At 41.7% G+C, this 22,271-nt stretch overlaps 1 long non-coding RNA gene across 1 annotated transcript in view; it reads right to left on the bottom strand.

Annotated features, from left to right (window-relative positions):
* LOC113459212 (uncharacterized) overlaps positions 1-14,431 on the bottom strand; it is a 93,155-nt gene extending 78,724 nt beyond the window's left edge. Inside the window, exon 1 of the long non-coding RNA XR_012579553.1 lies at positions 14,161-14,431. This is a non-coding gene — a long non-coding RNA (uncharacterized LOC113459212). The remainder of the gene's footprint in view (positions 1-14,160) is intronic.
* Between the last annotated feature and the right edge of the window lie 7,840 nt (positions 14,432-22,271).

Here is a 22,271-nt window from a genome sequence, read left to right as displayed (position 1 = left end):
TTTTTGTGGAACACTGGAATAACTAACAAGCAAGGTATGCTGCTGCTAAGGAACAAACTCATCATCAGCACTGTGAACTCACAGTAAACAAGAAACCCAGCAAATTTAGAGCAGCCATTACTTCACACGTACTGCTCCTCTAAGGAAACTGGCTCTTGTAAGTTCATAGTGGCCCATTCCTAGTGTCTTGTGTCTTTCTTGCAGCTCTACTGACTTCTTTTGAAATAATTTCTGAGTTTTTCCAGGATCTCATGAGTCCCTAAGGACCAATTCTCAAAAGAGTTTTCCTCTACAAATCCAAAGCACCTGCACCCTTTAGTGCACCATGCTTTCTGTTCTCCCCACACCAGAGTTCATCCCAATTTATGTGTTGATATTTCAAATATTTCCTCCTGAAATTGAAGCAACCCGCAACTCATTTCATCATCTATTTCACCTTATTCAGTAATAAGTATCTGCCAGCACAAAGAGCAAGGTGTGGAATGTAGATAAAATCCTGAGATTAATTCAGTTTCACCTCTGTATTTTCAGAAAATAAATAATATTATTCCATTCATAAAATGCATTCTGCCTATCATGCTCACCATTATCTTTCTGTTAATACTATTAAAGGCAGTGACCCATGCCTGGGCATTTCAGCTCCATGTTACTCAATTTTTATTTTTTTTTTTTTTAATGAAAACCACTTGCATAGCTATAATTGTGGTCTACCACGAAGGTCTCCATTAAAATTATCACTTCCAGGGTTTTCATCAGACTGCCATAATTTGTCCCAGACTGAGCACAGATAAAAGTACTCCTTTCCCCATACCAATACTACGCAGCAGCAGAGCACTGGCCCCAGTGTGTCAGTGTGTCACCCCTTCACTTTCAGGACACAGCTAGAGAGCACTGGAGGTAGAGCAGACATCAACCCCTGCAGTGTGATGCCCACCACTACCTCCCAGTCTAAGACCACACTTTGGCCTCCCAAAACCTTTCACAATTTGTCTTCTGAGACTTAAGATTTGAAGGGAAGTTGCTGTGTCTTAGAAATTGAAAAGCCATGTTAAAATTTTAACAAAGGAGATTTCGGCTGTTGCCACCAATTACATTATAAGAGAGCAGTATTGTTTTGCTAGTAAAGAGAGTGGTCCCCTTGCATTTTCCTCCACAGGGTGCAGGACTGCTCCACTGAGAGACCTTAGCAGCACTCTGTATTTTACTGCAGGGATCAGCTGGCTCGACTGAGAGAGAAAAGCATCACCCAGGAATAAGAGAGGTGCCTTTTGCTATTACCATGAAAACCCACACACATTTGGCCAAGTTATAAACCACAGGTGGTCACTAACTGTGTGTTCCTCATTTTCTGGATGCCTGACTAGAAGCCCTGGGGGCTGATTTGCAAAGTGCTGAGTGCTGGAAGCTGTAATTGAAGTCTCTGGGAGCTGTGCTTTGAACATATATCGAGCTATAAAAACACTAAGTACTCTGAAACATCAAACTGGGGCCCCAAAATCAGTGGGTCCTTTGACCTTAATCTCCCTGTGACTCAGCTCCCCATCTGTAAAATGGGAATACTGTCACCTTTTTGCCTCACAGGGGTGCTGTGAATTTGAATCCTCATGTGTCTATTAAGTACTCAAAACGTTCTGCTGAAAGCGCAGCTGAAAGTGAATGAATCAATAATTTTGTATTCAGCACACTCTTTCGATGCTATGAGGTAAATAAGGCCTGGGCCACACTTTGAATGATATGGCCAGATGCCTCTGAGTATCATGCAGCAGGGAAAAAATAAATAAATGTAAACTCATGTAATTAAAGACTGTCTTGTAATGTGTTTACACAGGGGACCAGAGTTGTGGTTATGTGGGCAATTTTACCCTTGGTATTTCCAGAGCAAGAAAAATAACATTGCTACTGAGGGATGGTGTACAGTGAATTCTGACACTCAGCACTATGCAGGACGTAGGTGGAAAGTGCAATGACAAATATATCTCACAAAATGGGTAAGTTAAAGATCATTATTCAGGGGCAAAGCAGAGTTAGGACACAGCGGAATGAAGGATGCCTGCCAAGCCTTTCCTCACTGCCACTGCATTAGGTTACCACTCTAAATTACATGATCTTGTATTTTGCCTTGGGAACTCCTGCCTCAGCACAGGCCTCATGTCTACAATATTTTGTTTGTATTCTTCTATGTACTTGCCTAGCTCTTATTTTGCTGCACATTATTCAGTGCCTGCTATGAGGACAGAACTATTAACTTCTGTGTGAGTTCCTTATGGCTCTGGCACTAATTCACAGTTAATTTACTTCCATGGTACATAGAGGCAAGTCACAAGGATATTAAGCTAAAGGGAACCACTAATTTGGGACTCAATTTGATTTTTCAGAGGGGGTGGAAGGCTTCGTCAATCGATGCCATGGCTATTTGCTGGTAGCAGATGAATCCTGAAACTCAAGGACCTGAGGTGCTTTCCTAGGTACTCAGGAGCAGGGAGGGAGGCATTTGCTATGATGGACAGAGATAACTGTATTTACTGACACACCATAAGACCATCTGCTCTAATCTATCCAACCTCTCCCTCACAATCCCTCTCTGTTCACCAAGGTCCTTCCTTCCTTCCTTAGGCACTTAAACACAGGCAATTAATTCCTGTCTGGCAAGCCAGGTCCACAGCTCCATCCTCTGTGTATTCTTCAAAACCTGCCTGATCCCACATGTGCTGCCCCAGCCCCCTTCCCAGCAGCATTTCAACTCCTTTGAGCTCTTCTCTCAGCCTTCCCCTCCCCTCCAACTTTATTTTTCTTCTCCTTAAGAAATCTTCCTGCCACCTGAGAAATGTTCATTGAATGTATACATGCTGCAGATTTTCAAAAACAGAAGAATTTGGCTAAATTTGTCAAAGCAGAGAGAAAGATGCAGAAGATATCCCTCTAAAAACAGTGTAAGACCAATCTTAAAATACCATCTTTCAGTCAGCAAAGGCTGATCTTTGCAAAGAAAGGATGCCAGAATTTAGCATGTAATTTTCCCTTAACCCTGCTAAAAATTTGTTTTTCCTGAGAACGATGAACTTCATTCTGCAGCAGGCACCCAGCAGAGAAAATTTCAATCAATTTCCCAAAAGCAAGGTTTGGGGAATAAAAGTAAATACATTCCATAAATAAAGAAGGAAAAAAAAAAAAAAAAGAATGGAAGAAAAAGCCCAAGTCTTCTAACAGAGAGAGCTAAGCAGAGATTACAACCTCACAGGTTATTCATGTGATAGAACATTACAAGTCTCAACTGTGCTGAAAAAAGGACTTTTTAAAGACACTTTTTTGGGGGTCATGTCATAGGTGTGTTTTGTATCAGAAACATTGCACTGCACCCTATGAACAGATCATTTCATTACTGAGCTTTAGCATTTTATTGGTGGGCCTCAGTCATCCTGGAAAAGTGAAAGGGTGAAAGAAATTGTCTCTTCTGTAAGCAGCTGAGAAAAAGAAGAAAATTAGAAAGAAAAAAAAAATAGCAAGGAGACATGGAATAAAGTTTCATTGGTAGGTTTAACATAGCCAGACAGCAAGATTCAATAGAGGGCAATCCCAATATTTTACCCCACCTGGAATCTTCCTGAATGTATGCCTGTATATTACACTGTATTTTACAGCATTTCTATATTTTCTGTTGTCTTAAAAAATAAAATTAAAAAGTACCTTATTTATTAACTCAAGAACTTGTCCTCCAGAGGTGATTGTGACCCATATTCAGTTCTGACAGAGCACGAGAACACCAGCAAAGTACTTTAGAATAATTCAAGTGGAGGGGAGGAAAACAAAGTCCAAAATGTTTTCTTTTTCACACAATGGATAAAAGAGCAGTGTGAAACTACACAGAGTTAAACAAGTCCATGTAAAACTTCCTGTTCTTTTCTGGTCTATGAGGAGAATTCAAGCATCATCTCATCCTTGTTTAAATTTGCCTTTACATTTCACATTTTATGTGGGAAAGATTGCCTTCAGATCTCAAAGGGAAAGCCCACTAAACTGCAGATCCCTGAGGCAGCCAGTCCCATGTGGCCTTTGCTCATGGGCACAGACCCAGCCAGTCTCCAGCCTCTGCCACTAACTGGCCACACCAAAGAGGTGGGAAATTACTGGGATCTGGAAGTCTGAGGATCAGTCCTGATACTTCCAGCCACATAAGAAATACTTCATGTGATACCAGTTTAAATGCTGAGCAATTCCACCCAATCACAACCTGGTGGCTGGCTAGGTTAGATGTCCATTAAACCCAGCCCTGGCTTTTCCTATTCAATCTCTGGGATCATCTGTCATGGCCATTTCTTGGGGGAAGATCTGGGCTCCCAGCAGCAGCCTGGCTGCCAGTACATCACTGCAATGGCTGTTTACAAGGGATAAGTGGTTCAGGCAGTCAAAGGGGAAATGCAGTTGAAAGACAGCAGGCAGAGAAGGAACGGCTTGTCATTTCTGCATTGTGTGATGCGATGGCAGAGAAAGTTAACCCCACGACAGATCAGTAAGTCAATTTTTCCATCCTTCTCCTGCCTTATTTTTTGCCTTTATTAAGTTGGCTATTTACCCCAGTTATTTCTGCTTGCACATTCCTATGGTTCAACTCAAGTGATGCCTTATCAGCATTCTACTTATCCAAGTTACAGAAGTCCCACTGCTCTGGGACTTGTTAGATAGGGACAGAAAGGAAAGGAGCTTAAAGACAAGCTCTATGCAAAACGAGTGGACGCTTTAAGTAATCATTTCCTTGCCTAGTGGAAAACAGCCGCCCCTTTACCCTCCAACTTCATGTCAAAATTTAACCTTGGAAATGAAGATTTTACAGAAGAAAAAGCACTTAAATAGCCAACTGTTTTGATGCTTCACTTCTGCAGAAATGAGCTGTTGTCTTTGATGTATTTATTATACCACATCTGTCTTCTAAATCACAGAGCAATATTAACATCTAGCTTTTGCCATAAATTATAAACATCTAAGTAATTTTCATGAGTTTTACAAGTGAAGATGTCACCATCTCAATAGCTGTCTTTAGCATGTATACTATGGTATATATTTTATTTCCCCCCACCCCCTAAAAAGAAGGATCAAGCATTTAAAACCATCAGAACAAAGATGAGCTGCTATTAACATCATGCTCAGACTAGGGAAAAGTTTGTGATATTAGATGCCATCCCCCACACAGAAGCGATATTTGTCTTGCAACAAAAAAAAAAAAATAAAATCAAGAAAAAAAAGGAGGGAAGGAAACACCACATCTTTGAGACAAATTTTACGACACTCTGAATGATATGTGCGCTTTTTATGTTTATGAAACCACCATCTAGCAAAAAATAGCTGCCTAATATTTTGACACGAAGGTCATTTGAAAGTTTTACTGCCTGCAAGCCCGATCCATTTTGTTGACAAAAGGCTCTCTCAGGGCTCTTTAAGGTGTCCCAGCCCGCTCGACTTTCTCTCTGTCTAGCATTTCTATTTCCCCTCCTCACCCCCCTCCCACCAGACTAATAACCAGCTCATTAAGGCTGTCCTAATGAATTATGTTACAGCATTAAGAAAGGGCTTGGAATAAATGCTCATTTAGGTACGGGAGGAGGGACAGAGAGATTACTACTTGTGTCAACCTTGCCAGCTGAAGCTAACTTGATCTGACCACACTCAACACCCAGATCTCCTGCCTCCCCCCCACAAAATCATAAATATTTCAGCTGAAATGAATTTTAGAATGATATAAACATGCTCTTGGGAGGAATTGGCTTCCTAATGCCGCAGAAAGAGAAATGCTCAGGAAGGTTATACTCTGTGCACATTGAGCTTGTGCTCTATGAGCTGTGCTGCCTGCACCTGCAAAAGGCTGAGGAGTAACAGGGGGTGGAATGCTCTTCCCTTTCCCACTGCTGTCAGGCAGAAAAGCAAAGACACCCAGTGCTGGACAGCAGTTATTTATTAAAGGCACTTCTGCTATATTTTGGATAATTTATGAAGGAAGCCAGGCAGAACAGCTTCCGTTTATGATCACTCCACATTGCCTAGTGAAATTGTCCCTATTTCTTACACAGAACAGTAGCATTGGCTCCACAAAGAACTCCATGACCCAGCAAAAACTGGAATCTGCAGAGGTGAGTGACAATGTTCAGCTCTGTCCTGTGAACTAAATTATTATCATGACACTTTCTCAGCCAGAGCTTTATCAAAGACTCCTCACTATTTTCCATATTCAGCCTAGACATTTGAATGGCACACCCAAATGTGCCATTTTTCAAAGGCAAATCTTGTATTTTATTAGTATCTTGGTGATCTTCTGTTGAACAGGTACCTGGGTTGTATGTATTGGTACATGGGCTTTGACTCTGGCTCTCCTGAGGAATTTTTATGGTCTGCAACACCCCCTCATGCATATTCATTTTTCCCCTCCTTGGTTTTTTGATGCAAGTAGCTATGTGATTGCAGAAGAAAATTATGCTTCAAATAGGCCTAAATTTCCTCAAAATGCACTGTCAACATCAGTTTTCACTATGTGCACATGAAACATATTCCAACCATAGTCAAGGTAGCAATACGCACACATTAAAATAAAACAGCTGAACATGACAAAGAAAAGAACTTATTCTCTTGGCATCACTTGCTTTTTGAGATCTCCAATTACTTTCAGATTTTGGCAAAGAATCATTAAAAGTAGAACAGTTCATACAGTAACTTCTATTATTGTGCTTCTAGGTTACTTTGTTTTCCAACTGCTTCGCCAGAAGAAGTCACAGACATCAGAAAATGGTCATTTTTAAGAAATCCTTCAGCTTTGCCGTATTGCATTTTTAATAGCTTCATTAGCACCCAGCAAGAGTAAATATAATTGCAAACCTATGAGCTGACATTTCCACACAGACCTCAAAACCTTTTTAGCTGTAAAGGCAATAATTTAAGCTGTCTCATGGAATAAGAGGCCGCACAAATTCAGAGCTTTTGTACTTTAGTACGTGTCAATAACTGGCTACACTTTAGGAATAATTAAGCTGGCTTTAAGCAGTATCTACACCTAAGATCAGATAGTTTCTGGATGGAAGTGGACTGCAACACTTTTATTTATTTTTAAATACATACACCCTCCAGGATTTAGGAGATGCCACAACATCTAACATTTATTTTATGCCCCTTCATCATCTTCCAGTCATACAAATTAAAAATAATTGCAGGCAAACTTGTGCATACAGCCCCTTGCATTATTACACAGACACAAGTATATATATTGTCCGAACAAAAAATATTAGACAGGCATTTTTCACACTAAGAGACAACCTAGCAGCCAAGCACTAGATTATTCTTATCACTCTTTTGCAGTAAAGCAGGAGAGAGAAGGCAAGCACATATATGGGAATTTCTGCCAGAGCAGCAGATGACAGAGCTGTTATAGGACAAATAAAAAATAAGTAAATTTGCCTTTCCCCAGAACATTCCTTTCTCATCCCAAGTTCTTAATTTCTTTACTTTTTAAATTTTGGTCCTGTTTGGACTGTTTCTTTTTCCTTCCTTCTCCTTTAAAAAGACAAAAAAGCGGGCGGTAAGCATGGGGAGGAGGAGGGAGGGAGAAATGTCCCTTCTCCCCCTTTGGGAGCAGGTGCAGCGTGCCAGAAGCCATCCTGCCCTGGCAGCAAGGCTGGCGGGTGAATTGGGCGGCCGCGCTATCAGCCGGGGCCATCGGCACGTCCCGCTGCCTATCAGCGCTGTGCCTGGCAGCTGGGGAGATACATTTAGATAAAGCAGCCAGCAATCGTTGATAACAAGTCCCTCAAATGTCAGGCAGCACAAAGGGCAGCATTGATTGCTGCTGTACAGCCCGCCTTTCCTTTTCTTTGGTGCTCTATTTTCCCCCCTCTTTTTAATATAGCAAAGACTCTGGCTGGGATAATCTGCCTGCAGAAAAGGCCATTGTGCTGCTACATGTATTGTATTATTCACTAAATAGAATTTATCAATGTTTCTCTGATTCCCTTTCCTTTCTCCTCCCTTTCCCCTCCATCCCCTTGTTGCTACCTAGTCGCTTCTTCACAGAGGTGGGCCTGATCTAGCAAAGGACAGACACCGAGTCCTAGATGAGACATATGGGCTCTTTGAAATCCATGGTATAGATTTCCTCCCCTCTCCCACAGCTTTGGATGGGTGCCCAAAGCCAACACTCATCTCAGCTTTCAATTGTTTCTGACACAGAACTGACATGGTTGACATTTTGGGGCCATTTCATCCCAGAAGTTGCTCCAGTCTGAAAATGAAAAGTATTTTGAATATCAGGCATTCAATATGTTCTCTCTTTGAGCTACCCAGTTGAGCCCTGGCAACCTACAAAGCTCAGAGTCAACTCGTGGAGATTTGCTACCACATTTAGCAGAGGCTGCTGCCCCAGCAAGAGACACCCCACCTTCTGCCATGAAAATAAAATGGGACTCTGCAGCAAGAAGCAGCGCTGACATAAAACACACAATGTAAAGTAACATAGTGAAGGTGCATTTGACAGTAAGGGCTCCTGTGCTCCAATTGCTGATGCCTCTTGTGGTTCTCTTCAATTTTTCACCCTCAGCCTCTCTTTCCAGAAAATGAAAATAATGTATTGCCTGCTCCCACATGCTAGCTTTTGGGCTGCAGGAGCCATCAACTTAGTGTTTACAAAGTCGCCACCAGGTTCACAGAAGGTCAAGCAGTGACACATTTCCAGCCTGTTGTTCAGGACTGTCCTTCACCACAGTTCCCTTCCTCTTGATGCCTGAAAGAGGTAAAAGGAGACCCAGCCCTCAGGCATGCTCACTGCATTCACATCAACACACTCCCCCTCCTGCTATATTTTAAACTGATGTTAATTTAAAGCCAAATCTTTGGTTCAGTAATGAACAGGCTGTTCCCAGCTATTAAAAAAAAAAAAAATTACAATCCCCAAGATTTTATAATCATTTTAATTATTATAATTTTAGACTTCATACGTCACCAATAATAGGGCTCAAACAAAAAGTGTGGAGTCCCTAGAGAGATAAAATGACAATGGGTTTTGTCTCATATGCTTGCTATAATTACAACTATTTGATCTGATGCTGTTTTACACTTTTATACTTTTAGCTTTGGTGTTTTGAATGTAAACCTCTCTGAGGATCCTTCTGAAGGCCTGGAGGATTGTATCTCTCTCCCTGCAGAGAAACATTTCCTATACTCTCCTGTCTCATGCAGGGATGAGGAGTTGGAAAACATCCACCTCAAGCCACCACAGAGGTGACCACAGCCACAAAGAGCATTCCCAGGCAGCAGCTGCTCTGCAGGGAAAGCAGGCTGCTCCCTGGGAAGGGGCTCAGCACTAGCAGTCTTACCAGCTGAAAGCCAAGTGTGCAGGATGAGTCCTCAGGGGGAGTGATGACATGGGCAGTGCTGTGCACCTGGACTTTCCTTGCAACAAGGAGCAACACCTTGTTTCCCATTTACCAGGGTAAGGCAACAGGATGTCTGTCCTCTGTCAAACCAGAGGCCTGCCTCACCACACTGACAACAGCAGCAGCTGCTTGGGGACAAGCACAGGTATCATGGCATGGTTGGAAGCTCAGAGGCAGGAGCAGACTTGCACTGCTGTGCTCTATTCTCCCCCTTCTATCCAGAAATTGTACTTGCAGCTCTGTTTAGAGCTTTTTAGTGACTCTTAATAGTTTTATCCTACTCTGTATTTGTCCTGCCCTTTTTGAAGCCATTTTTACAGTGCAAGAAAAGTTTCCCTTTATAAATTTCCCTTTATAAAAATAAACACAATTTTACTATAAGGAGAGAAGGTTGGCAGGGGAAAAAAAAGTATTTTCCCATGGAAATGAGGGTTGGCAATTCCTACAGCATAGTGATCTCTTATTCTTTTCCCTTCAAGTCTGGAAGTGAAGGGGACAGGAGAGAGTTTGTCTTTTCAGACACAGCTTCTTTGATCAGCGTCATTCACTCTGGAGGATGGAATATTGAATTCCTTTTGCAGTCAGCCTGTACTTAAGCACTTTTGAGTCTGGCTGCAGTTTGTGGACTTTGTGAAACATGAGTATCCCTCCCACCTCTCCTCTGCCTTTCTTCCCTGACATAGGGATTTTCAAAGGGCACTATACTGCTTGACCTGAGAAATGGGGTGTTCTAAAATGTCCTTGGCATTGGCTCACATACTCAAGGCCATGCTGGGAAATTGGGCAGATATTGGGCATTACTCTTAAATTGGAGGGCTGCATTCTCACCCCAAGATCATGGGTAGGAGATACAGGAAGTGGAATTCATAGCCATGTATGGCCCAGGCATAAATTCAGGTGTGACCTCCACTACTAAAGTACAAGGACCTGAAGCAAAAGAAAAAAAAAATCTATTAAGCTCTCAGGATACAATTTTTGGCAAAGGACAGTACTTCCAATTATACTGAATGTCTGTTAATGCTGATATAACCAAGTCTGCCAGGTTTTCCATTGCAAACCGCAAATTTCAGGAGTGTGTAAAACTCTGCTATGCAAATGCATAGCCTGCAGTGAAACTTGGCAGATAAAGCTTCAGCTGGATAAAGGTTTTACAATAATCTTTGTTTAAAACAAAGTTAATTAAATTTGGATTTAACCAGAGTTTCAACCATTTTTAAGTTACAGAATAATGCCAAGACTTAATTGTACCTTTTATCCAAAGATCTTTAAGTACTGAAGCATCACATAAGCTACACATCACAGTGGGAAGTTCCTTCCCGCTAACACTCAATCCAGAGCAGGAGCAGCAAGGGCCTGGCCTGGGCCTCCCTAAAACCGGCTGCTCATGGCTCTTCGTGCTGCTCTGCAATCTCCAGCTGTTTAAGCAGCAACTGCAGACAGGGAGCAGGGAGTGCAGAATCAACACTGTGGGGGTTCTGATGACTAATTCCTCTCCTGCCATCCGGCCCCAAGCCACACCACCCCCTCCATCAGGAAGGGTTGCTACCTATTCACTGTATGATGAATCCCCGCTCTGTATAGTTCTATTTTGCCCAGGTGGAACAGAGCACTTGATAAATCAAATCCAGGGAATTTAAATGACTCTGTTAAATTGGACAGTAAATTAAAAAAAAGAAAGAGCTAAAAAAATAGGAACACCATGCTGCTGTGAATATTAGTCAACTTTTTACTAGGGAGGGAGATATGGCTCCAGAGTCTCTCATTTTAAAATGTATATCTGTTCCCCAAACTAATCTGTTCATCCATACTGCAGACTAATTACTGTTGGTATTTTGTATTGCAGCAAGGACAGAGAGGCAACAAAATATATTTGGTCTACTCGAGAGTGGCTACTCTACTACATACAACATAGAAAAATTGCTATATTTTATCAAACCATGAAATTACTTTAAGAAATGGAACTAAAAAATCATTCAGTGCCAAGGGTGAATAAATGCTCCCAGGACAGGATGGTTTCTAGCAGTACTTAGCACTAAGTCTTATAAGGACAGATCCATCTTCTCCCCATTTTATAACCAAAAAACTAGAAGTGATTTTGGTTTGTCTTAACTCAGGGACCTAACAAGCGCAAATTTCAGTTCAAGCTGACCCTGGCCCCATCTCCTTGTGTACAGCCAGCCCTTGCTTGTTATCTGACAGCAGGAACAAACAGTCTGTTGAACCTTTTGCTCTGTATGAAAGACCACAGCCATGAGAAAAACCACATGGATACAGCAGAGTTTAAAATATCTATGTTTGCTTATCAAACAAAGAGAAGATAAACACAACACAGAAATTCTGCTTCTCAGGCAAGATCCCAGTGGCCCTCCTAATAGTACAAAACTACTCCAAAAATCTCTTGGGGGCTGAAAGCCTTTGCATGCACACCACCCAACAAAAACCACACAAGCACCACTCAGCAAATATTGGATTATCTTGATTTTGTGCAACTCCTTGCTAGTATGCTTTTTCCACGATTCAACTTTCCCTCGCTGACAAGGGCTGAAGCAGGCCACTGTGCACCAGCTCCTTTCATGACACAAGTTGAGCAAATTTAGTCAGGGCAGTGCTTTGAGAGCAGATATTTTTGCCATCAGGAAAACTGTCTGATGCTGTTCAATAGGCCTGAAAATCGACAGTGCCCCTGCCAGGACCTGGCCTGTGAGAAGCTCAAAGAGATACTTTACTTAGACTTATGTAATTACAGTAGGGGAAACTCTGACAAATTTTTATCTGGATTAAACCAGGGCAGAGCCTATTCCTTTGTGTGTGGGATGGGGGCATCAACCTGCAAGAGCTGATGCTGGCTTGCACAGTTGTGCACTGGTTCCCAACTGGGATTATAGCATTTTAACACAAATAAACTCTGTCCTAACCCCAGAAACCTGTCATTGAGCATCCAAAGGCGCTTGTGTGATTGAGAACTTGGGCTCATCGCTCTCTGACACCTTTTGCAGTTATCTCAAAATTCCCACTGATTTACTATTTGGTTGCATTTTTACCTGTGCCCTCTCTTTAATTGTTTCCAGGTGTTGTACCATAGCATGGAAAAAGACTTGTTGAAGAGCACAGTCCTTACAACACAATGCAAAAAGGGTTCCTGAGCTACTGGAAGGAGGGTAGGAAGTTTTGAATGACACCAGTCCCAAAGGCCCCATTGATAATACAGAGCAACAGCTAGAGGAGCTCACAACATTTTCTTGAGTCTCTGTGGAATCCTACTGCCAAATCCTGCAAATAGCACCTGTGACAGGTACTGAAGTACTGCCACAGCCAGTGCTAGTCTCAGCGGTCCAGGGATGGTGGAGTGACAAAATCCATTTGCCACTCACTTCCACTGTAGGGTGCTTCAATCTAAGATCCCCAACACAAGGGAGTGACTGGCCACCTCTGCTTCTCATTGCTCCAATAAAACCATTCTAGGTGTTTGTTAATCTCAGAGGTGAATATCAGTTTTTGACCTTATGTCTAGGGTGGGGCATAGTGAGTGGAGCTGTGCATGATTTACTGGAAGCCCTGCAAAAGGGTCCCAGATCCCATCACAGACCACCTTACACAAAACCAACCCACAACTCATTCAGCACAACTTCTACAGCTCAAAGACATGAGTTCCAGAAGTTCCTTCTCTTTCCAAATACTCGAAAGACATAAGCTGTGAGGCCACTTGTAGACTCAAAATATATTAACCTGTTCAAAATGCTAATACAAAAGGACAGGGAGGCACTCAGCAACTTCTCATTTTGTCTTTGAGCACTTTCTGTGTGGGGCTAAAGGGAGTGACCACAAGAAAGTGCTAATGAATTAATCCAGAGTACAGTTCTGAAAAATTGTTTACAAGTATTATTTATGGTCTAAAATTATGTTGGGTCTCAGCAGTAAGAAAAAAGAATCAAAGAAAATCCACATCTCTTTGTGTTATTAAGGGTAGAAATTGAGTAAGAAGAAATGGGGAATTATTAAAGGCTTAACTGGTCAAAGTAGAGTGTGGGAAACTTGAAAGGAAGAAAATCCTTTTCCTCCCTGAGGAGTGGGATGAAGTAGCAAAGGGAGGAAGCAAGGTGCAAGCTAGCTCACTGGGGAGGCCTGTAACCACAAAGAGCTCAGGATCAGGCTAGGTTTTCATTTAGAACCACATACTTACATGGGGTGTTTACTTGGATGGAGGGAATGCGTGAAATTTTGAACCATTTTCTAGTTCTTTATACAGCTCTGGTGCATAAGGCTGCTAGTGTTTTTGCAATGACAGCTGGCTTGGGTTTTCCCTCACATGTCTGCTTGCAGCACCATTTGAGTAGCTGTCACCCTCTTCATCACTGCAAGGGAACAAATGCCTTTCCAGCCAAGCAGGGATCTGACATTCTATTTCTGTCTCTCTCCTCTGCAGGACAAGTGCTAGGTATCGGAAACAGGGCACTAAGATCAATTGTATCAAGTCAGAAAAAAAAACCCAAAAAACCAACAGAAAAAGCTCACCCACAGAAAATAAACATTCAGAAATTAAAAATTGCAGGAATGTTTAACAATACACACACTAAGCATGATCCATTTTAACTGGCTTATAATACATTGGTAAAAATGGTAATGTCTGCAGAGAGACAATGCTTTCATTAATATATACTGCGTGTAAAAGAAGTTAATTTTTCATCTTTAATCAGGGCTGATTTGGAAAGCAGTCTGCATGCTTCTATGTCTTACAGCCTCCTCCCGAATCCGATACCTTATCCGAGTGTCAGAAGCAGAGAGGCAGAATGCCAATGATCCAGGTAAAAATGTAAAAGCAGCAGCAACTCTTGCCTGTGGCACTGTAAAAGTCAAACCACTGTAGCAGATCCTACCACCTAATGAGCAGGAAGAAGGGGAGCTCTCACATCCGAGATGCAGGCTTCCTTAAAAGATTTGGCATCAAGGCTGCAGCTTGAAGGCAAGAATTCACTCTCATCCCCCCTCAAGCAACTGGATGAAGCCAAGCTTTGAATGTCAGAGCCTGTCATTGCAGGCACAGCACAAATGCCCCGCAGTAATGCCACCACCAAGGCAGCACTCAGCTGTCAGAGCACCAGCAGCACAATTCCTAAGAAAACCAGCGAATGCGACAGTGCTTGAATACGAATCTGAAGACAAAGCAGAAACGGCAATCAATTGAGAACGCTCAAGTCAAGACTGGGAAAAGTAACAGTTTGCAGAGGACTTTTCAGTGCTGTGGCAGAAACTCACTGTTGGGTGCCATGAAAGCAAAGGGCCCTGCCTGGGCTGCAGAATGCCTGGTGAGGCTGGACTGTGAAACAGCCACTCAGTCAGCAGCAACATGGCCAGCGCTGCTCTGTGATCAGTTCTACCCACACAGCCTCTCAGACTCAGGCTTCTTACACACCTCAGAACAAGATTTCTCTCAGTTAACTCTGACTATACAAAGGGTAAACATAAGGTGTATGTACAAGGTATCAAAGTTAAATAAAGGGTAGGAATAAACAAGTCATCCAAAGTTTTCTCTAACAAAGAAATTTTCTCTAACAGAGAAAATCGCCTTTGGATGACAAATCATCCTGCTCATTTTAAAAGTCCTTCTAAAAAGGGCCAAGTTGTCCTCATGGGATACCCCTCTTCTACCTATGGTGGGTACCTAGACAACTGGCTTAGGCCTGATGGCTATGTTTTTGATTGCAAAAGCTACTTTAGAAAATTCCAAGCCTAATTATTGAGCTTATGTTCCAACTGGATCTTCTCATTCAAATACAACTCATGTACTGGTTTCCTTTCCAAACATCCAACAGAAACAATTTATTAAAAAAAAAAAAAAAAAAAAAAAAGAAAAACCACTTAAAAACTATAGAAAAAAAAAACAATTACAAGAAAAAAAATATAGTCTTACATAAAGTTCAATAGAGATTCACTTTTCTGCTTTTTAGTTCCTTTTTTTTCACTGGTAATTTGGAAATTGGGCTCCTATGTTCTATGCAGTTTTCTAGCACTTTGTGTGGAACAAACCAGCTCCACACATCAGACATCTAACATATGTTGTTTACATAACACTTTCAGCTCTGTTGCTACTCTCTCTGAACTCAACAGTTCTCCAAAATTTGGGATCTTGCAAATTGTTCTATTAGGAATAAGCATTTGGCAGTAGAGCCTGGTATCTATTATAGAAAGTCTGCTCTCTGACAAGGAACACCAAGACCCATTTGCCAGGTTTGAGGGTGTCACACGACAGGAGATTTCATCTTCACTGGCATCTGCACACAATCTAAAAAGACTCTCTCTTCTAGTCTGTTCAGGGTTAGTCAAGATAGCTGTTGTCAAAGCTTTCCTTTATGTCTTTTTCCCCATCATTTCTGAGGCTTGCTCAGTGGTTTTTCTGTATCATAGATACCTGAAGAGTCTGGGTTCCAGATTCCTCTGACCTAGGCACTAATATGCATACAGAAAATCATCTGAAGAGCATCACTATGCCCCAAAGGGTTTAACCATTTCTATTACTTGAAAAGGAGGACAGCAGTTGTCCCTAAACTCAAAATAGAGCTATCACTGGGTCACACTATAATCTGAGGCTGTGATATCAGGAACTTTTTTTAGTGCATGCATGAGTATGTTCAGAGATTGGGCCAAGATAAAGTGGAACCTTTGGATCGCTGTAATGAATAAAACTACAACAAATAATATTAGCAGGACCTTTCCAATTTCCCTTATATCAATTCTAATGTATATTCCCGAGACACACATCAGAGTAATGTAAAAGAGCTGGGCCTGATTTAAATTAAATGCTTTTAGACTCATGTCCTGTTACCTCCTGCATCTAGAATACGTAATGAGAAGACCACGTACAGCTCTATCTCCAGCTTCTTGTCATCTTACAGCATACTCACAGGGTTACTCATGTCATTGTTATGAAGTCATTAAAGCCATGTGGTACACAGAGGCACCCTGCTTCTATTTCTGGTCCAGCTCAATACTGGGGGGAAAGTGCCATCCTTTTCTAAGTGGAGTCAGGCTCCCATGGAAACTATGCTGTTGTTATCTTGGATTTGCCCTCTTTGAGCAGCAAGTCCCCAGTGGCCACTTGTGGAGCCCTTAAAGGTACATTTGCTGTCCTTGCAGGAAACTTCCTGGGTAAAACATAAGAGCCTGTCTGCAGAAGAGGCCTTTGTTCTCAGTACTAGAGCTCTGAAAGCAAAACAAAAGCCGATGGCCTCAATAAAACAAATCCAAACAGGTGGAGAGACTTCTCCTGATCATGCTTGAACCACTCACATCCAGCACACACCACTCTGAAAAGTACAGTTAGAAGATACTTTCACCCTGACTAAATCAAGTGTTTCTCATCTGCAATACCAGATTGAACTGCTGAAGCAAGATTGTAAACAACAGGAGAAAGGGGATTAAAGGGCGAAGAAGATCCTCTCTATATTTCAAAACAAAACAGGAATCTTATTAGCATTTAAATGAACAGACTATCTGGATGGTGAAATCCTTATGAACTGTTGTGCTCTAGACAGAAGTGAATCTTGACCCTCATTACCAAGAGCCACCCTGTGTGCTACAGGGTGTTTGTGAAGCCAGAGAAGCAGATGTTCTCCATGCCAACATATCTTCTCTCTCTGTCTGCCTGCAGTCAAGAGAGACTAGACTTGATGACCCAAATGATTTTTGCTGCTTTTGTTTTCCTTAATAACATTAATATTAATACAATGGCAATGACAAACAAAAAAACAAAAAACCCCATAAACCTGGAGCAGGACACCAGCACAGCAGTGAGCTGCACAGGTCAGCACCCTGCAGTGAGCAGTAATCTGCCTATTTTGTGTCTGAAGGGATAACAAATACTCACCACAGCCTGAATAACCACCACATGCCTACAGAACTCCTACTGCCAAGAGAAGGGTTGTCACATGCATGGGCTTGTCATGTGCTGCCAGCAGCAGTGCCACTGAGATCTCTGCTTAATGCTTGTATCCCAGTTTTGTTCCTCCTCACCACAGCACAGCAGGACTCAGCCCTGCACCCCAGCCTTCACCTCCAGCCTGGCAGCTGCACCACTGGAGAGCAGGCCTTGGGGAGGAGGGAGGGAGGGAGATGAAGGCTCTTCCTGTCTTATGAGGAAAACTCCACCAAGGAAGAGCAGCAGTAACAGGGCACTGCCTTCAGGGAGAGGAAAACAATGAGGAAGGCTTGGGAGATGAGCTATATCTGTTCAAATTGAAGTTATTTCCAGCATGGGCTGCATTATACAGGGATGAGTGCAGAGATACCAAGGTGCTCTTCAAATCTGGGCAGGCACCTTCAAGTCTCGAGCTATCACTTCAGAGCCCAAACTGTTGACCCACAGAGGCAGCTACTCCAATGAAATAATGATGAGCAACATTCTTGCTGGAGCCATCCCCACACTTTCTTCTACTTCCCCTCACTAGATCTGGTGAATGGATGTGGGCATACTTCTGTGGCACTGCCACCTCATTATAACATTATTATACCAATAATCTAGGGCTCTAATCACAACTGCAGCTAAGGACTTGCATAAGCATCTTTCATGCTCCTTGTCTCTTTCCTAGTAAGTTTTTAAGCTCTCGGGAAGAAGAGCTGAAAACATGAAATGAATACACATCAAACCATGAAGCACAGAGAAAAAAAGATTTTAAAAAAGTCATGACTTCTCAGCTCAGCAGGTATGCTGAGGGCACAGCTGAGGTTGGCAGTCTACGAGGCCTTTGTCGATGGGATGTGAGATCCATGCACAAACTTTACAAAAAATTTGTATGTGCCATTGACTGCAGGGGAACTGTAATTAGTCACAGGTAATGACAACAAAACTCCTGAGAGAGCAACATCAAAACTCACAGGCCTGAATAAAGTTAGATATAAAAAGAAAAAAAAAATCAGCAGCCATGATGAGAGAGAATATACTTGCTCATCCAAACACAATCCTGACCCTTCTTCTTGAAGATGAGTTTCAGGTATCTCTGCTAATGTTCCTGCCCAGCAAGAAGGTGATGCCTTAGGATTTAGCTTTTATATTTTTCAGATCCTGTACTGCTTTAGTGTATAACTCTAAAACTCCATAGCCTGGCAGCTCCTGTTCCCTCATTTTATTCAGACAAAACAATTCCTCTCTAGGCCTGAAACTCAAGGACACTTTATTGTCTCAGGCCATGAGAGATGTAAACAACAGTGAATTGGGGGGGCAAACTTGGAGTCAATGGCTTCATTACCTGAAGCTGTGAATGGAGGATTAACACCTGATATACAATGGACCAAACTTATAACTGTGCAAAAAACTCGTGACCATTGTCCCTCTTGGGTGTAGCTCCCTGGAGGCTTCTGACTGCCCAAGGTGCACATACTGAAGTCCTTCAATAAATACCCACTTTTATACTCTTATCTTGGCTAGCCTCTGTTTTAGATAGCCACTCCAGTGCATCAAAGTCAGCCTCTGTCTCTCCAAGCAAGCTCTCTTGAGCAACTTGCTCATAAGGATTCAGCTGCCAATTAAAAAATAAAATTTTAAAAACTCTTTGTGTGTGTGCGTTAAGAACTTTTAACTCAGGCCAGTTCAAAAAGTACAAATGAGCCATTTTCATAGTCATGTTTCAGAGAGGAAGGAAAAAAACATCACTGCAAAGCCTCCAGTTCCTCCTCTAATCCTCCAGTGGGATCAGAGAAGGAAACCACCACAAAGGAGCTCAGCTCATTAACAACAGGGATAGTAAGAGCCCCAGAAATCTCAGTTTCCTTTGTAAATGAGTGAGCCCAGCTCTGACATGGATGCAGCCACCTGAGTGTAAGTAATGTCAGTGTAACCTCAATCTCTTGAACTGTATTGACTTATTGTAATGATATACTACCTCAGCTTTGCAACAATGGCACACTTTCTGCATTTATCCTCTACTTTTTTCCCCAACATTTACTGATTCCACACTGTGTAAATTCAGAGGCTGAAACAAAAACCTTAGCTCAAAGTAATTGATGGGGATGCGCCTACTGGATACCAGTGGACGGAGCTGTTGTGCAAAACCCAAAGTTTTGGAATGTCCAATCATTTTTTTGACAATTAGTGGTCAAAAACTCCAATTTTATTACCATTTATTTTAATTAAAATTAGGCTTGTTCCTTAAATTTATCTACAAAACCTTATCATCAGTGTGCCAGCAATTTAATATCTGAATTCCCAACATCATGTGCTGCACTTTTGAACATCAATAATATTGTTTACTCTAGATCACCACTTAAATTGCTTTTCAGAAACAAAAAAGTACAAAATGTAAAGTTATACAAAATGACAGAGAATTCACCTAAGGACTCACCAACCAACTGAAGACCAGCCAAATTCATTCTCATGTAAGATATAAGAGTGAGAATTTTATTCACTTGAATCTAGAGAAACCTAATCTACATGGTCCTCATGGGATGATTTCTTGCAAGTTCTGATATTGCAAAGCCAGGTTGGGCTTTGATTACTGTAGTCAAAAAATTAGAGGACTGTAAATGGTGCATTGAAGCCTACAGAAACCCCAAACTTTCTGTTCTGAAGGAAAGGAACAGAACTGAGAGCCAGTAACTGCTGGGCATACCCAGCTATTAAAGATGAAACTTGGGGAATATCAAATAATACAGGCAACACATTGGAGTTTCAATAAGGGCAAAATAGAGCAATAAAAGATAAGAAACAAACAACCCAGAACTGGATTACCAAGTACAGTCTTACTAGATTCATGCTCTATAGCCTACTTTATACTGCATTTCACCAGAAGACAGAATTTAATATGAGCTGGGGAAGGATGGTTGCATGTGTAGGTGTGTGGATGTTGGGGGTGGGAAATGTTAATAAGGCGAGAACAAGTGAGCATTAATTACAAATGTTTCTCAAATGGCTCCTTCTTATTTTAGTCTCAGATTTACCAGTAGCTGTAATAGTTGTCTTTTAAAAGCACAGAGAAATGTTTTCTTTTTCCTTTTGGCTGTTTTGGACAGAGCAGGAAATAAGCATAAGTTGTGATAATAGAATATAATTATCTACTATCTTCAGATTTCCACATTGTTTTGAAGCTGCTGAGACAGACTTGAGCATACCCATTAGGACCTCTTTTCGTGAGAAAGGTGGGACAAAAAGTCTCCTTATTCCAAAGGCTGCCCACTGACAAAATCTGTATTTCCAACTGAAGAAGAAACCAATCTTCTCTCCTTTTACAGCTGGGGAAGGTCTTGGTTCATTGCTGTCTTTTCCTGTTTTTTATCAGCCGCCAACTCAACTGGGCCAGCATAGTAAAAATCTATCTTCTCAGGGTACTGTTTTGCAGCAGGGTACTATCAGAGCAAGAGGCACAATGCCAAGGCTGAGAAGTCTCATCTCAGTCTACTGCTGGGAGACATTGTAAAGTCACAGGCCAGTTCAGTGATGTCAAGAAATTTATGCCATTTAAATTAAGTGTCAAAAGGATTAGATTTCTGCCAGATAAATGCAAGGGTATTCTCCTGTCACATGCCACTTCTGTTCCAACCTCAAAAATCTGACTGCAGTATGAGGTGTTGCTAGCCAATCATCAGCTACTTTATTAATGGGGAATTGAATTGATTAATGGAATTAATCCCTTATGCATACTGAGCACACACAGAGTCCATTTGTACACAAAGTGAGAAAGCGAGTCACTTGCCTACCAAGGGAAAGGCTTTCTGACCCTGTACCATCTACCACTCTTCCAAGAGCAGCTAGACAACAAAATAAATCTAAACTCTGAAGTGTTGTGTTGGGGTATGTTTTTATATAACTACCTGACTTCTGCTCAGTAAATACTATCCATAATGAACTACAGCCCTTTGCTTTCAAAGGGCCAGAGATGCAATCACATTATGTCCATGTTGGTTCATACTAATTTAGGGAATATTCTAAGAAATATGTTCATTGAGCTAAGCAGCCAGTGCAACTATGTTTCCCTTGTGTGCTCTGATAATGATTTTTGCCTAGCAGCAGCTGGAAACCAATAGATCTGATGTCTTTCTGGAGAAGCTTCTGTTCCTAGGAAGGTCAGTCATCAAAGAGGATTTATTTTTCACCTGAGACAAGAGAGATGTTGAGGTCTTATAGATCGGTACGGTGTTAAAGTTCTGCAAATAGCAGAGAACCAGCTTTCAGTAATTACCAGTCTCCTTTCAGAAAGGACTGCAAAAGAGGTCTTTGAGTAGGTTGTATTTACTACAGTGATAAAAAGAAAACAGAGCAGAAAACAATGAGGCAATTAGTAGAAATAGACAAGTGCTTCTGAAGCAAGGTGAAATATTTTCCAGGTTCCCCAAGACCCCAGACAGAGCAAGTAGACTCAGGAGTTTTGGAGATCTGTCCTGTACATCCATCATAAACCTGATGTTATCACAAAGCTGAGCTCAGCCCAGAGACCTCAGCTGAACCAAACCCCAGCCTTTGAATGGTGTGCAAGAATTCCATTTCCAAATTTTCAGACCTGTTTTTTCCAGATTTTTCTTTCTCCAAATATTTCTAAAGGTTTGCTTCAATCCAGAATAGGGTTGAGTTTTTTATTTCCTTTTCCAAATATTCCAGAGAAGGAAGGTGCAAGTTTTCAGCTCTAAACATAATGCAGTCTTTTGCTTTACTAATTTTGAACCATTTCATCAGTCATCCTTAAGAAGCTTGCTCTAGATAACTGTTGTCAGAGCAGAACCCCGCACCGTACTATCAGTACTCTTAAGATATTCATAGTAGAGCTGAACAATAGAAATCTAACAGCAAAGGGCTGTAACAAAGGCAATGTCTCCTTGTTTATGAGTGACCCCTGGTTTGCCTGAGTACTGGTATCCTACCTTTCAGAGGTCCAGCATAATGAAGGC

This window comes from Zonotrichia albicollis, chromosome 3 (assembly GCF_047830755.1).
Source record: "Zonotrichia albicollis isolate bZonAlb1 chromosome 3, bZonAlb1.hap1, whole genome shotgun sequence".
Lineage (NCBI taxonomy): Eukaryota > Metazoa > Chordata > Aves > Passeriformes > Passerellidae > Zonotrichia > Zonotrichia albicollis.
Note: the sequence above shows the minus strand (reverse complement) of the source record. Positions and strands in the feature narration are given on the sequence as shown.